Here is an 18,896-nt window from a genome sequence, read left to right on the forward strand (position 1 = left end):
CGTTTACGCAAATCATTTAACTTCGGACGGCGTGTCGACGTGTGCTGTGAATACGTCATTGTAAAGCCACGAATATTTCCTTTGAGATCGCTCGGCTTAAATTTGATTTATGGCATTCACTGTTAGTGCTTCTTACGACGTTTGCATTTTTTTTGTTTTTTGTTTTTTACTTTCCAAATTTATTTCATCTTTGCTTCAGTTAAGATATTAAGTTTTTCTCTTTAACATTTTGGATTGGAACTCGTTTACTACGAAGAGAAAGGGGCATTTATATTACCGAATTAGAAAATCTAGCCGATACCAGACAGAAAAAGTACCCCCTGGTGTAATTACTTGGTCAGGTCTATAGTTAAGTATGTTGTTTATTTGTTGCTTAAGTGAAATTGATACTACATTAATATTCCCGACGCTTTAATGTGAATTGTTTAAGTATAGACTATAGTTATAATAGAAAATATATGGATTCTACATTTCATTTAGTAAACGATCTCGTAAAAATGAAACAATTATTTCTCTCTCTCGTTCATATATATATATATATATATATATATATATATGTGTGTGTGTGTGTGTGTGTGTGTGTGTGTGTTTGTAAATATATACATATATATACACATATATTGATATACATATATTTATATATATATTAGTTTATATATATACTTATATGTATTTCTTTATATATACTTATATATATATATTTGTTTATAAATATATGTGTGTGTGTGTGTGTGTGTGTGTGCGTGCGTGTGTGTTTAAGTGTTTGTATTAAGGCAGCAATGTTTCTTTATGCATAATTCCTCAAATTGAATAGCGGTTTTTAGTCTATTAATTTTATACTGGATCCTTTCTATTTTTCGTCTTTACTTTTGGTGGGAACTGGCTGGTGTAATAACCTATAATAACATATGCAATATTATTGTAACACAAACTCCAGAGAATGTCATTGGTCTTTGCAAATCATAATGTAGTGGAAAACGGATAGATGTGTCAGAAACTCACCTTATAGATGCGTGAAAAAGTATTGAATAATTCGACGCCCTGTCTTTATAAGCTTATAACTACGCGAAAAATGTAATTCAAACCTTAATTTTTTATCAATTAAAGGAGCAAGGACCTAGGTTTTATTGAAAAATAACCCCCAAAAAACCAACGTTGTTTTAAAAAAAAAGTTTTAAACTTCGGATTTTACAGGTAAATTTCTTAGAAACACTTCTTTGTGTTTTAAATTCGAATACCTTATTTATTGATCTTTTATCTTCAATTTGTGATACATAAAACTTTGGTGAGTAAATTAATTATTAACTTTTTTATAGACATTTCAAAATGGAGGCGTGAATTAAAAAAAAACGTTTGTCTAAAATATTATATTCGGTTTATTGGAAAGAGCGTAAAATTTCACATTGACCCCTGAAAATATCCTAAATATTGACTCAATAGAAAAATTTTGATAGATCTTTAAAGTTTAAAATGTGAAAAATATTTAACTCGTAAAATTTAATTGATTTCATTTTTGGTTGCTAAATAATAAAACAAATAATATTTCTATTACTTTACAAATTTAATAGTTTATTTTGGAAGTATAATCCATAAAAAAATAAACAACCCACATTTAAAAGAGAAATTACGAGTTTATTTTAATATTTTATTCGCAGTTTCGTGTTAGAGGTGTCAAAAACTCCCCCAAAATTCTGCTACACCTAGTAAACGGATCCAGTAAAAACGTAACAAAGAGCGACGTTTTATGCATCATGATTTATTTACATACACAGTCACTATGATTCTTAATGCACTTTTCCAGCCTCTTTTGATGACTCAAACGATAAAGACAGGAGCACGACTTGTTTATCACATAATCTTTTGCCACTTTGAAATCGACGAACCCATCCATTTACTGTGCTGACACTAACTGCATTAGCTTCGCAAATGTTAAACAAACAGACGTCGATGCATGATGATAAGTTCAAGTTTTGCTGCACGGAGGAATCCAATGACGCATCTCTATTTTTGACGGACTTCTATGACAGGAGTTGCTTTCTTAAGGTCTCAGACTGTCAATATCTGCAATAGGGAGATGACAATTTCTAGCCATAGATGTATAAATTTAGACATCCTGTCAATGCACATCGCAACGATTATATATATTTATATATATACATATATTTTATATATATACATATATATATATGTATATACATATGCATATATATATATTTATATATATACATATATATATTTATATATATACATATATATATATATGCATATATATTTATATATATACATATATATATATATTTATATATATACATATATATATATACATATACATATATATACATATATATATATATACATATATATATATATATATATATATATATATATATATATATATATATATATATATATATATATATATATGCAAATACCAAGACAAGGAAAGAGATTACTTCGTATTTGTCTTTTTCCGAATGTTACAATTGATTCGACTAACGAGGCAATTAGAAAATTTATATTCTTAAAAAATGTCTGCAGTTGGCATCTCATCAGACTTATTAAAAAAAAAATTAAAGGTCAATACGTATCTGAACAGGTTTTCATCCTGCTTTTAACGGAATCCAGCAGTGTGATTTATGCATTGATATATGTACATTTTCACTGGTTAATAGATGTTAATATATTAAACCTTTGTAAACATATTTCATACATATATATATATATATATATATATATATATATATATATATATATACATACATATATATATATATACATATATATATATATATATATATATATATATATTTCTATTGCAATCACATTTTATATATTGATTCGTGTCCGAGGTGTCAAAAACTCCCCAAAATTGACATCACATTTCTATTGCAATCACAAATAAAATTATAAGTATTTTAAGGCGTGTATATATATATATATATATATATATATATATATATATATATGTATATATATGCACACACACACACACACACACACACACACACACACACACACATATATATATATATATATATATATATATATATATATGTATATATATGCACACACACACACACACACACACACACACACACATATATATATATATATATATATATATATATATATATATATATATATATAGGGTGTCCATAAAGTCCGTGTGCGCCTTAAAATATTTATAATTTCACTTGTGATTGCAATAGAAATAACATGTAAAAAGGATTTGATTTTGGAACAATTCATTTTAAAATGACACACGGACTTTATGGACACCCGGTATATATATATATATATATATATATATATATATATATATATATATATATATATATTACGTTATTGTTGCTCGTCTTTATATTTGTCTTATTTTGAGATGTGTCTAAATTCCATGTTTTTTTATTAAAAGTCGTTGTATTATCCACTGACAATGAAATCAATTAGAATTTATAAAGTTTAGATTCTTATAAGAGAGCGCACACATGTGTTAAATTTTCACTTATTTTAAACAATTATAGTAAAAACGAATTTAGAACAACGGCCACATCATAATAAGCATTGATTCGCTATGATTCACGGTGTATGCAATAAAATATTAAAATTATAAGATTAAAAACACTGCAATAATTTTTGCAATGCATTACTGATTTTGAATGTGACAGGTCTGCTCAATATGGCATATCAAAAATTGAGATGAGCGCAAAACATCCTGGTTATGATGAGATCAAGATATTTCATACATTATATATTACTAGTCTGGGTGCATAACGTTGCTCCGGTGTTTTTAAGTGTGTGTTTAGCAAAAAAACAAAAAACAAAGTGCCAGTAAGCAGGCAGGTTCGAACCCGTATCACAAATGAGGAAAAGAACGTGAAAAAAACAAAACAAAAAAAAAACGTGACGGCTTTACTGTTTCGTCCATCGCCAAACCGGAAGTTACGTAGGCTTTAATATAGAGCTAATCAATGGAAAATACTTTCTGAAAATATCGGCGAAAACGCGACCCCTCGCTGTAGAAAAGTGTCTAGTCTAGGGTGAGGGAATTAATGTTTTTTATCCAACTCTTCGATATTTGTTTTCCTACAAGTTGGACTTTCAAAACGATTCCCAATTCGTGAAAATCCGAAAGTTTTAGGTTAACATAGAAACATACATGCATATATAATTACATACATACATAATCAAATACATACATACATACACACATACATAATGATTGCAACGTCTTGTTAGATGAGTGCCACTCCCTCAGACACTAAAAGTCCATGAGCCCAAGAATGATGTCCATCGTCACAGGACCATTTTAATAGACAAATGTCCGAGGGAGTATCTATACACAGATGATGTTACAGAGGCTTAGCTTTTTAGACAGCTAAGTCTCTCTCTCGGCTCAAAATGTTGAGATGCAGCAACAAGCAAGAGCAAGATAGCCAACAACAAGTTAAAATGCAAACCAGCTTAATGCGAGTAGTGGTTTCCCGCTTTATGATTTCTTTTTAAATCAGAGATTTGCTTCTCCTAGAAAGGGTGCCCTCACAACGGCTTACGGGAGCCTTCTCCACCCCAACAGACACATACGTAAACACAACACACACGGTGCTAGTTGGCCGTTGACTCCTTAAGAGGTTTCATACATACATACATACATACATACATTAAAACAGATAGGAGAGATTTATATTATAGATGTTATTTGGGAATATCTTAATTCTTTGTTCTTTATATGATTATAAGGAGAGGCCTTAAAGTAACGCCTTCTATTTTTATTCTGTCTTGTAAGGTTAGAGTGAGTTGAAAATTACATAATAATGATGAATAAAATTATGTCTTCATAACGTGAAAGTTTTTTTTTTCTCGCTGTTGCAGCTATTGACGGTAGGAGACTCTAAGAAAACAACCACTGTCTTAATCGAGCGCCAGAAGTTCATTGTAATTCCTGCTAAAATTCACTGAGAATCTTGGTGATTATGTAGAAGATCCAAATTCTGGAGCACAAATAGTCGCTCATTGAAAGGGTACTACTCCCGTCTTCGTAGCTGTTATATTATATTGGGTAAAAAATGTAAGTCTATATTTTGAAACAAACCACGCATGACAAAGTGTGCTCCAGACGGCCATGCGCAGTAAAACATTCATCCCGAGCAAAAAAGCATTGTGAATTGTTGTAAAAATATATGAAAGTTAATTCTGGAGTAAAGACAGTTTTAATCGTAATGCTACCTTCTTCGTGTCGGCTTTACTTTTAGTACAACTCACGTATATATATATATATATATATATATATATATATATATATATATATATATATATATATATACACACGTGTGTGTATTAGCGTTTATTCTTCGAAGACAAATGAGGTGCGTAAATGTTTTCTCAAGTGTTTGAAATCGCTAATTTGATGTTTTATATACAACTTATAATTAATATTTCTTATAACTTAACAACGATGTAAATATCCCCGTTGCATTTTTTTATAAAGTCAATTATATTTCACAGATATATATATCAGGAATAGGATGTGATTATTTACGTTCTATCTATAATCTCGCTTCTCATGACAAATCATGACAAATTTAACCCTCAACTGGGCACTTTACTGCAGGGAGGGGTCGCATTTTTCGCCGATATTTTCGAAAGGCATCCCGTCTTTTCGATTGATTAGCGTTAATAAAAACGTTCGTCACTTCCGGTTTGGCGATAGACGAAAGAGTAAAGATATCACTTTTTTTTTTGTTTTTTTTTGTTTTTTTTCACGTTCTTTTCCTCATTCGCGGTAGTAAGGGTCTAGGACAATGGCAAATGTTTTAGTCGTAAATGTTTTGTGATATGATTGACGTATATTTATTTTTATCAAAATAAATACAAACAGCGCCTTAATATATATATATATATATATATATATATATATATATATATATATATATATATATATATGCATTATTTTAAAAACATAATTATCCACCGATACGTGTTTCGTTGTCTAAGACTCATCATAGCGGCTGAATCTAACGAGATTCGAAATCGGAAACCCTACGATAAGAAGCCTAATCCTCCACCACGCGGCTAACTCGATCGACTCCTAAATGTATCGCGTTTTTATGTACATGTTTTTATTTGTTTTTGTTAGCGATACTTTTGGAATAAATTCAATTATTTATACGAAAGTGCATTTTTACCTAAATGGAAGTTGGGAATCATTTTCCCTTTGACCAAGTTGGTACCCCTTAAATAGATAGCGGCATATATATATATATATATATATATATATATATATATATATATATATATATATATATATATATAGGGTGGTCTAAAAAACGGTCTCCAACTATAATTAGGCCCCGTTTCTTAGTGTTTGAAACTTTGTCATAACTAGTTTATTATATTCAAAATATCATATCAAAACATTAGGGTCTTTGGCCTTTTTTCTCTGTAATACAGCATATGTTCTAGATGGACTTCATTTAGCTTTTGTTTTTGTTTTTTGGTCCCTCTCTCTCTCTCTCTCTCTCTCTCTCTATATATATATATATATATATATATATATATATATATATATATATATATATATATATTGTTTTACAAATATAAGTATGCACTGGAATGTGTTTCGTAGTCAGTGGATTTCAGCAGGAATTACAATGAACCATCTCTGCTTCTGGCGCTGGATCAGAGTGGCTTAATCTAGCGAGATTGGAAATTGATGACAAGTAAATAGAAACAAATTTTTCGTCGGTTTTTTCTTCGGGCAATCATCAGCTTAACTTTTTTTAAAAGCGGGTATGCGTAAAGGATCGATCTTTGGACCGTTATTACTTCTGATATTCCTAAATGATCTCCCTGATAAAATTGTCACTGAGAGATATATTTGCTTGCAACACCACACTCTATAGCATATACGAAGGGAAAACGAATGAAGACATATCAAAGGCAACAGCGAAAACGCAAGAAGAAGAACTCAAGTCTGTAGTGGATTAGGGACATAAATATATGGTTATATTCAATGCTGTCAAGACTTAGCTACTCTACTTCAATAAATACAAGAAACCTTTTCAAGTACTGTTAGTTCGAACTAAATGTTTGTAAATTGGATTACTTAGGGGGACGGTTCATCAAGAACTTGTTTACATTGGACTTGAAGACGATCAGTTTGTACTCAGCTGGAAAGCAGGCAGATGGAAGAGAGTGCAACAGGCTTGCAGTTCTAAGAAAAAAAGCTTTATTCATCGAATCTGCACTAAGGTTTAGGCACAGATAAAGAGTGTAGGAAATTATTGATAGTGGTTTTGACTAGACGAGTGTTTTTTTTTGTAAAAGTTTGGCGGGGGATCATAGAGATACGCTCAGCTGAGCAAAGATTTGTACCCCATCATCGAAACCCGACAAGCAGCAAAATTCCACCCGCACAACAGAATCCCTAAGTGTTAATATCCCCGTACATTTTTGTAGTTTCTTTCTTTGGATTACTAGAAACTGGAATTGTCTTTCGAGCCATTGCTTCCCTGAGTGTACTGACATGCAGAAGTTCATATGTAATAAAAAAAAAACATATTGCTTCCCAACTCTCTACCTAGTATTTCTGAAGATTATACCCCACATAGACACCAACGTGGGACTGAGACTTGTTTTAGGTGAAAATTCCATAAACATATGCACCGTATTGGAAAGAGTTTAAACATATTATGAATAGATATATATTATGTTCAAAGATATATGTGTGAATTTTAATTGTAAATTATTAAACAATATTACTGGCAACATAACTTTGTAGACCAATTGCGACGTGTTCATATATATATATATATATATATATATATATATATATATATATACGTTAGTAATATCAGTATTATTAATGGTTTAAGTTGTTATATAATTAATAGAGCAACGCGTGTTATAGCGGATAGCTTTAAAAGTCAGCAAACGCTCTTCTGACAAGCCGTAATGTAAATAAATGGCCTCTAGAATCTTGAAATGGATTCGTGTATAAGACTTGCTGTGAATAGGGAATAGTCGAAAATATATTATCTCATGTAGGCCCAAGCACAGTCACCGTTATTTATTAAGTGCTCTTTGAAGCCGGCCATGGGTGTGCAAGAATAAATTGCTCGAATACGCCCGTTGTACATGGCGTATTTTCCGCGGATACACGCCGTGTATTCTCGTTTCCAATCTCTGGCGCGTCTCTACCTTATATAATCAGTATGGCGCTGGCATGAAAAGTAATAAATAACGGAACTAATATCGCGTTGAGATGGAGAATCTCCCTGCATAGAGCTGACAAAGGCTGGGTAGCGGAAAAGCGAACATTTAATCGTTCATTTTAACTGTCTTTTACCATTTAAATTATAAACATTTTATGTGAATAACTCCAGACAATGCGTGATGTTAATTCCGGTAAGTAACTAACAGAAACAAAAACAATATTATCACAAAGCCAGGAGATGAATATTGCCTTTACTCCTGGCATGGATATATAAATATGGCGAAAATCAATCAGCAGGAAGAAAGCCTGAAGTGTTTGGAAGGAAGCTAATGAAATAAAAAAAATGTACAACAATGAGGTATCAAAACAGATAAGTGATGGAGACTACAAGAGCAATGAATCGTGAACTGGAATAAAGGAAGCGGGGTATGCGTCTGACAATTCTGAAGAATACATGCTATTATAGTATTCATAAAAAAAAACCCCGACATTACAACATCAGTTCAGTACGGGAGATTAGATAACAGGAGAGAGCAAATACCATTACAGATCACTTACTACAACCTGTCACGAACCTTCTCAACAGGACAGAAATTCATCAGCCTAAATATGACAAATGCACCGTAAATGATTTCATATAAAGTTTAGAGTTATATAGAATAGTCTTAGTTAGAGGTGTGTGTTAAGCAAACATTAAAAACAAAACAAAAAAAAACAAAACAAAAGGCAGCCAGGCTCAGACCAGTATCGCGAAGGAGGAAAAGAACATTAAAAAACCGTGATGTCTTTGTTGTTGCGTCCATCGCCAAACCAGAAGTGGCGAAAGTTTAAAATAAGGCTAGTTAATCGAAAAGTGGGGATGACTTTCGAAAATATTGGCGAAAAAAAGATACCCCATCTTGTAGAAAAGTGCCAAGTTGAGGGTTAAGGAGCTAATTCTTTTAGCTAATTCTTTGGTATTTGTCGTCTGAAGGCTCAAGCTTCAAAACGATACTGATCTCGTTAAAATCCGCCGCCTCTGTCGAAAGTTTAAGGCAGACATACATACACACATACATACAAACGCACATGCATTCACACATACATACATACATGCATTTAAACAGACAGGTGAGATTTTTATTATAGATTAACTGCTGCATCGTTATTGTAGAGCGTAATTTCGGCGAGATCTCACTGGTGGAGTCTATCATGCAATGCCTGCTTCAGTAACAGAGTATTTCCGAACGCCCATATATTTCATTAGGGACTTGTAAAAATGTGAAGGAAAACTATATATAGCCTCCAATACTTTACAAAAATAATTAAAATAATTTGGCAAAAAATAAGGCAAGCTTGCATCAATTACGATGTTGGCTGGAGTTGATTGAAAGTTGCTGCTTTGTTGGCGCATTCATTACTTTTATTAGAAGTGAAATAGAAGATTCCTTATTATTCAAAAGCGACGGTTAAAAAATATCTAAGGTATCTGCGGGGGTCGTTTTGTGGTGCAAAACTGAGTAATAGTTCTCTTATTCATATTGTAACTAGCGGGGGTGCCAGCGCAGCTCCTGTGTTTGGGGGCGTAAAAAAGCGAATAAAAGTTTTGATAGGAAGGTAGGCTCGAACCCGAAGCGTTGATGCGAGGGTGGAAAAGAAGGGGAAAAAAGAACTTAGCATCTTACTCGCTCGACTACGACGGGAGAGGAATGAAAACCGTTTTAATTTAATGATTAAAAAGTTAAATAAAGGCAGGTGCGTGAATTTAATGGGGTCAAACATCACGTCACAGAAGGAATGAAATGACGCACTTAACTTTTGCTGCGAGGCAGTTTTTTATTTTGTTTCAACAACTTTGGCTGTGTTGTATGTGTTTGCTTGGGGGAGAAAAACAGCTTTACATAGAAAGGGTAATTAGCAATTGTCAGATAAAAGGGGGTTCCCCCGCATTGATCAAACCTCATTAATCTGTTTAACCCACGGATTAAGTTTCGCTTTCACACTGAAAAGCCAAGGAAACACGTGTAGACCAAGAAATATAGCGAACAAAGTGTGTAAAAGTCGTTCAAATAGAAGATAGACGCAACCTCCCTTCATAAATCATAGATATTATAATTTAGACAGCATATAAACAGTTTTAAGAACGAGTGACCATCCGGAGAACCGAACCAGAAAAGCCTTTGCCGGACATACACAAAAAAAATGTACACACTAACACACATTTTGACTTATATATATATATATATATATATATATATATATATATATATATATATATATATAATAACAATCGATGTGATTGTAGGTCAAAATAAGATTGTTGAGAAAAAGTAAATCTCAACTTGGCTTTCATAGACCCATTTTACCATTCCAGTAGCTATATATTGAACTCTTTCCGGATTCTTAATATCACGTATTTGCTATAAATTTCGTTTACCTCAAGATAATAACTATGTTTTATGAATTTATCTAGTTTACTGTTCATCTGATATACACTGTTCTTAACGTTTTAGAAGACAGCATTATAAACACACAAACATGCCTCTTAAATATAAATATTAATGTCAGTCTACTGAAACTATCCCTGAGAAAAATAGAAATATATTGTTTCGTATCCACCAATTTTTCTATAAATCAACTAGAAAGGGATGCCAGGCTTTTCCCTGGCGTAAAATCCGCTTTAATAAAAAAGCGGTCAATTTTTTTAAAACTTTCACCGCTATTATGGCCCCTTTAACATTTATTGTTTTCGGCTCAAATAAAGTTATTAAGTTAGAGTCATGTCCAAGGAACCTATATTTAAAATTTCAAATGTTTAGACCCAAAATTGCCGGAGGAGTTTGGTAGAGTTCTCAAATATAAATCGTTGCACTTTGACCCCTTAACCAAATTTCTGGCCGAAAACCGATCACAAAGATCTCAAGCCTGTAGACCTAAAATTGACAGAGTTATTACGTAAGGAAATGTACACAGACGCACAGACAGACACACACAGAGACACGGATAGAGTTATCAAAGATCAAATCGTTGAACTTCAACGCCTTATTCGCCAAATTTCTTGCCGATAACCAATCACATCGATTTTCCAAAATCTCAGTACCCTGTATATCAAATTTCGAGTCTGTAGACTAAAAATTGACAGAGTTATTGCGTAGGGAAATGTACACAGACACCCACAGAGACACGCTCATTTTAATAGATATATAGATAATTATAAACTTGTGATTTGCAAAGTATAAAAAAGAAGTATCTGTGTGCCATCAGCAATAACCGAAAACCAGAAAAACTAGCATTCAAAGCAACTGACGCTACCATTATACCAACGTAACACGTGTATGAACTGATATAAAATTAAAAGTGGACTAAGTTGAATATACAAAATATTTAACGATTTTTTCAATTCAAGCTAATATTTTTTTATTATTTTAACCGGCTAAACACCAATAAAAGAACGGCCTGTAAAAAAATGCAATTATATGAGGCCACAAACCGCTCTCCGACTTTTACTTTCTGAGGAGATAGACTTCGAACATTCGTAGACAGACGGACAGACATACACCCTTTCATATATTAGATGAAGTTTTCATGTAAAATAATCTGCACCAACTTTATATTGGACATTTTTCTTACTTTTTTTTAAATTACATTTTCATCCCAAACAAGGCAAATTGCCACTTTAGTGTAGGGGGCTACTATCAGGGGAAACAACTACTGGGGTACTATGTAGGGATTTGGGCAGCAAGATGTCGGTTCACGTTACACTTGAACTTCTGCACGTCAGTACTGTTGGGGAAGCAGGGATCTGGAATGGAATTCCAGAGTCTAGCGGTTCTGGGGAAGAAACTATTGGAGTAAAAAGATCTTTTACATCTAGGGATCTCTACAGTGTGGGGGTGGGATTTAGCAGCCGGTCGGGTTTGTCGAGGGTGCTCACGTCTTGGGGGCACACGTGATTGCAGTTCGTCAGAGCATTCACCACTAAAATACTTGTAGAAAAGGCAGAGGGATGCAACATTTCGTCGATGGGACAGAGGCTGAAGCTTAGATTCCAGTTCAGGGCCTATCAGGTTTGCGACTCTCTTTTGAACCTTGTCAAGGAGCGAGAGACTAGTAGCAGATGCACCAGCCAATATGTGGCAGCAATACTCCATACATGGGCGAATGGTGGTTTTATAGAGGTACAGGATACTTTCGGGTGTTAGTAGTTTTCTAGCACGGTAGAGAGAGCCCACCTTTCTTGCAGGGGCCCTGGCAATGCCTTCAATGTAATTGTTCCAACTCATGTTTCCTGTGAACGTTAGGCCAAGGAGTTTGAAAGATGGACTCTCTGAAAAAGAGTCGTTGGCCATTGCTATTGGTGGTAAAGAGAATTTCTTGTAATTATTGAACGAAACTAGTTTAGTCTTGGCAGCATTGAACGTGACCAACCACTTTTGTCCCCATTCCACTACATATTAGAGGTCTTCCTCGAGTGTTTCTGCCATTTCTTTAGAAATGTGTTCATTTGTCTTCCTGCCGTGCCTGCCATAGATTGTAGTGTCATCAGCATATATACCCATCTCAGAGGCAATTTTGTCGGGGAGGTCATTTATGAATATCAGGAGGTCCAAGGATAGACCCCTGGGGCACCCCCGCATTTATATCATATTGCTTAGATGTACGACGGTCGAGGACAGCCTGGATTTTTCTCTTATCTAAGAAGGACTTAATTATGTTAAGTATTCTACCAGTGATACTGTATGATCTGATTTTTCTGAGGATACCCTCATGCCATACCCTGTCAAAAGCCTTAGATATATCTAGAGCTACCGCTCTGCCCTCCCCCGCTTTGTCCAGTGAATGGTATATACGTTCAGAGATCACAGTTATGATGTCTGCTGTCGAACGGGCTTGTCTAAATCCATATTGTTTGTCAGTCAGTAGTTTAGCATCTGTAAGATGATGGACTAGAGCATGGTTAATTATGGTCACAAATATTTTGGCAAAACGGGGCAAAAAGTGGGAGGAGGCTAATGGCCGTAATTTGATGGGTCAGTCCTTTCGCCAGAATTCTTGAATACTGGTACAACAGAAGCTTCATTAAGGCATTTGTTGTAGAGTTTGGAGAGAACTGGAGCTACTTCGGCTGAGCACTTTTTTAATAGCACAGCTGGGATAAGATCGGGTCCACATGCTTTTTAAGTGTCAAGGTTTTTTTATGATAGCATGCAGCTGAGCAGCGGTGGTATTCAGATCGTTTAGCGTGGCGTCTGTCCGCATAGGAAAGTCAGGTAGGGGGTGGTTGGAAGGGTCCAGTGTGGAGTTTGAGGCCAACCGACTGGCAAGCATGTAAGCCTTGTCAGTTGCTGAGGAGACAACCTTGTGATTGTTGGTTAGTGGGGGAATTGTTGATTGCCCATTATTTACTACACTGTTGTAGATTTTCCAGAAGTCACGAGTTCCTAGTTTTTGTGCTTCGATGCGCTTTTTGGTGGTTTCCGTAAATTTTCTCTTAGCTGTCGCTATTTCTTTCTAAACGTTATTTCTAGCTTCTATATACTTCAGTCTGTTTGAACTGGACTTATGTCGGTTAAACCTACGGTATGCATGCTGCTTTTGAGCAATGACAGTTGCACAAGTCGACGTAAACCATTGGGGAGAGTGGGGCTTGCTATAAAATTTCCGCATGGGAACATGCGCTTCGATATCAGTTTTGAACCAGTCAGTGGTCTCGTTTGCACATTGTTCAGCAGGGAGAGAGAGAATATTTCTCCATGGGGCATCTCTAATTAGTTCCCTGATGGCTTCCCAGTCAGCCTTTTTATAATATCTCGTTGTTTTGAGCACTGGCTCTTCAGTTTTGGCTCTAGAGTTTAGGGCGATTTAAACCATTATCACTGCATGGTCAGCGTTCCCGAGTGGGCTGTGGGCCTTCGTTATGCAGTCATCGGGAACTGTGGTCAAGAACAGATCTAGAAGTGATGCGTGTTGTTCTTCCTTGTCAGGGAAACGGGTTGGAAACGTAACAACTTGTGATAGGGAGTGGGATATAGTGACGCTATGAGTTGTGCACCCCGCTGCATCTGTGTAAGTAGAGAATCCAAGCCAGTTTTTGTGGTGGACATTAAAGTCACCAAATACATGTATTTGTGCGCTAGTGTTGAGGGGCAGTGCCGTATCTATGCTGTCAGATACTTTGTTTATTATGGTGCAGTCCTGAGTCGAGGGAGAGCGGTAGAGAAAATAATAGTAGCTAATATTGTGTTGCATGTTTAGTCTAAAGCACATAAAGGCTTGATCATCTGTTTCTAGGTTTGTTTCTCGAGTCAAGGGAAGGGTATTACGAATGTAAACTCCAAGTCCGTGCATATGTCTGTCAGAGTCCTTACGGCAGAGTGGGAGATATCCAGGCATGTTAAAGTTGTTAGAGGGAATGGAGGAGTGTAGGTTAGTCTCACTTAGTGCTAAGATATCCGGGGTATTTGTTAAGAGAAATGCTTCAACATCAGCTAAGTTAGTTCTAAGCCCACGGATATTTGTGAATGAGAGCCTCAAGGGAGGAGGCAAGTTGAATTTGTTTGTCCCTAATCCTGGTTTAAGCTTATTTTTAGATTGTACTGTCGTCATATTTTTTTAAGAGTTTCGGTTTAGGCAAGGGGGAGCTAAACAAGAGGTTATGCAGAGCTTCAGACATGCATCACAAGTAGACCATCAGCTGACCTTTCTCCAATTAGGATTGTGGTCTCAGGAAAGCCCACCGGGGATGAGTGCAGGGTCCCTTTCCATGCGCGTCATTGCACTACAAACAACCCGATATTATTCAACTGTTGATGGAGCAGCCGCTCTAAGCGCTACCAAAGAGTTAGGGCACCTGTACTACCAGTCGGGAACAGCAGCCAGCCACTGTCAATCCGGTACCCTCAACCCATTAGAAGAAGGTCAACCCCATCTAATAGCTCAGGCATATCTCATACTCAAGCACTCCCAAATGTTCAGTTTTAGGGGTAGGGAGTGCTGGGAATGGGGAAAACTGCGTTCGTTGCCCTAGCCAGAAAACAAGATCTACCGCTGGTTGATTCAATATAATCACTGAGATAGTGTCTCTGCGCTTGACTAATAGGCAAAGAAGGAGTATGGAAACCGGGCGATACACAGAGCCTATCTACTCCTTAAGCAATTTAGGTTTGCAAACCGGTGAATTTGTTTGAGTCACCAGCTCTAGGAAGGTTGTCATCCAAGACTGAAGAGGCCTCTCTCCTTTGATTTAGTTTCAGAGTTTTCCTTCTCCTAGACGGATGATCTGGGAAGGCCTGCTGGGTCCGTCAGCACTGAGAGGGTTTTCTCCGCGCCTAGGTTCTAGTCCAGGTATTTCTGCGACCCCGCGTGGTTAGTGTTACTGGGTTAGTTTGTGGGGGTTATATCTCTGCTGATTAGTTACACTCCTCAAAGTGATTTAGGGACATGTTATTTAATTGTTAATGGATAAAGGGGGTGAGTGAAGTTCATGCAGTGTAAGCGTCTATGATTGTAAGAGGGCTTGTTAGGGAGGAGATAATGTGGTTTTAGTCTTACCTTTTTTATTTTATTTATGTTAGCTAAGGTCTACGATAATGTTACAGTATGAGTAGGTATTAAGAATTGAGCTATGAGTTGTGCCCGAGCTATTTTAGATGATACGAGGGTTAAGATGTAAGTGCAATATAGTATGGATAAGACAGCAAGTTTTGAGTCATGCGTAATTAGGTGAATAGATATATGGGAAGGTTTTGAGTCATGCGTAGACGCCTTACGAATTGGTGTAGTGTCATGAATCTGATCATGGATATGCCCGCTAAATTTTGTAGAGGAATAAACGGGCGGATATTATTAAAATGTGCTGATTTTATCTAAGCTTTTATTAGGTAAAATTATATTTAAAATAAACAGTACATTATGGGTATTGAACGAACGAGGGAATTACGTGTAATCAGCTAAAATGTTATATTGCAAAATAAAGGTAGGCAGAAGAAAAATCCTATTCTAAAATCGATATAACTCCTTATCTCTTAGCTTTGACAACGCTACGCATACCCGGCTATTTTGCGTTTCGTTTCATTTGCATGGATATGCAGTAAAATATCATTTATAACTGCATTGAAATAGTTCAATAAGAATAAAGGAATTTACGCTAATGGTAAGACGTCTCAGTGTTTCACTAGATTGCGAAGATTATTTTTGTTGTGGGGTTAGTGTTTGAATCTGTGGAAGACTCCTATAGTGCCTCCATGTTGTCCACACACGGAAACTGAGTGTCTTGCGACCACAGGCTGAACTTGTACGAGATCTCGGAGTAGTAGGGGTATTGCGTTAATGCACTGGTAGGCTACCACCCCTACCCCTACACCACTGTCTTGTGGATGCCCTTTATTAAGCGAACACTAGGGAAAACCAACCCCAAAATCACACGCCACTGCCTTTTGGGCCTTATCACAGTAAACGGCTAATTCTGACTTCAAATCCTACTGCTGCCTTGCAGTTTACCTTAGAAGGCGATGGAACCTCATCAGGAAAGAAAAGGCGTAGTAGCGGACACGATAAGGCGACTATTTACCTCATTTAGATTACTTTCGGCCGGAAGCTGCGGTATCCTCGGCTGCCAGTCTTCGCGGGTTCGTTCCACTGGACATGATCATTGGAGGATAAGAGGGTGTCTATCTGATGCACAACAGATACTGCACCTAAACTGCGAAAGCAAGTTTGGAGTCAAGGTGGAAAGTCCTGTGGTGATGGAGTGAGACTACGCCAACCCCGAGGAATAAAGCACTGAGGTTTCGACTAGTCATCGTCAAGACTGGCGGACTGCATGATGGTGAAGATGAGTATTTGAATAATTGGCGAGGAAGTACACAGTAATTGTTAAATAAATACATTAAAATGTAAAATATATTTGCTCAACTGCTGGACTAGTGGGTGAAAACCATACTTTCTGCGTGTCCGTATCTGACTGACTTTGGAAACCGGTCCTTGTTTCCCGGAAATTACGCCATGACTGGAAATAATTTAATGGAATAGTTTAATATTCTAGGCAAAATGGGTGAGTCCCTAACAATTTTGTTCCTGAACCTCAGATCATTATCATCATCTCGTATCAATCTTAAGATTATATTGTTGGCATTGGTTTCCCATATTTTATTTTTAGTTAGAATTATTTCATGAACGAAGTCGAGTACTTATGGAAGTGATCATGAGAAAGTTTCCCCCATCCTAAATGAAAGTGTTTTTTCTTCTGAATAAAAAAAAAAAAACTGGATTCCAACTTGGAATTCCAAAGTACTTTTTAAAGTAATTAAAATAAACGAGGTATAACAGTGCAAACCAGTCCAACAAAGGTTAAAAAAAAAAAAAAAACTCTTACAAATAATATTAAACCACGACAAGAATCATCGATGTCTCCGTTCAGCCTCGAAAGTAAAAGGATACCCCCGCAAGAGAAGCTGCGCATATAATTATGAGGCAAGGGTTGCGCAATCTCCAATTACACCTGAGTCGGTAGTTTGAGTCCAGAGGAATGGAGAAGTCCAGGACGACTGGAAGCAATGCCGAGATAAGCAGGAAGTTTACACAGCACCTGAAAGTCCCAAACGGTCACCCATTTTGTACTAGCCAGGTTAAATGTCTCTTTAATCCGCTGATCCAACACCAACCTGTGTATTAACATGAATAATAGTGGACTGATAACGGACCAATCCTGAGCATTTGAAATTAACTATTGAGATCTCCAACCGTTTTAGGGTCGGTAGTAGCCCGGTAGTGTTAGAGATATCAACCGTTCGTATCGCTTGTGAAAACATTATGGAAAAACATACTCCACCATTCCCAAAGACTGATGAAAACTATGAAGCGCTGATCTCATGACAAACGCACAGACACTATACATGAGAGGGTAGTATAATGTCTATTGAACAGGTGCTACACTACCCACATAAAAGTAGGAAGAAAAACACATGGAAGGATAGCACTAGAACAGAATTACATGAGGTTTCGTCAGTCGTCTCGAATGTTGCATGTGGCTAGAATATGCTGGGAACAGAGCCACCTATATATGGCATCAGAAGACCGCCATTACGTCTGCGGATATGCAACGTTAATATAGTGCTTGTTCTTGGTAAACCTTCCACAACCTCGGATTGATCACATAGGTCTCACTGCTCTAGATGTCGGTGGTAAAAACATGCTTATTTGCGGCTACATAACGAATAATATTTCAGACTATACCCCCTCAATATTGAGAGACAAACTTTGAAGGCTATGTGCGTACTTCTGATATTTTCCTCAATTTATCAAGAACTATTTTATATTATTTGAGATGAGACCTGTTTATTTCTATTATCTTGAATATTCTAAATAATACAGCCTAGACTCAAATATATATATATATTTTTTTACCGAATTTCGATATCAAAATTATTCTCGATATGATTTGATTAATATTTTTTATTTAAACAATATAAATAGAAGCGTTTATAATTTATAGGATCTCAGCGTTAAATATAATATGATCAGTTATAAGTTCCCGATACTTTAAAGCTGTTCACACACACACACAATCACACAAGCACACACATACACATAAACTAAAGTGGACTGTACAATGCACACTATTTTTTCAGTTGTTTTTTTATTTATTTCAATATTTTTACCCGATTACCTACCTCTTATACAAAGGACTTCGCGGTTTCTTTACGTG

This window comes from Euprymna scolopes, chromosome 16 (genome assembly GCF_053919585.1).
Source record: "Euprymna scolopes isolate OS-2025 chromosome 16, ASM5391958v1, whole genome shotgun sequence".
Classification (NCBI taxonomy): domain Eukaryota; kingdom Metazoa; phylum Mollusca; class Cephalopoda; order Sepiida; family Sepiolidae; genus Euprymna; species Euprymna scolopes.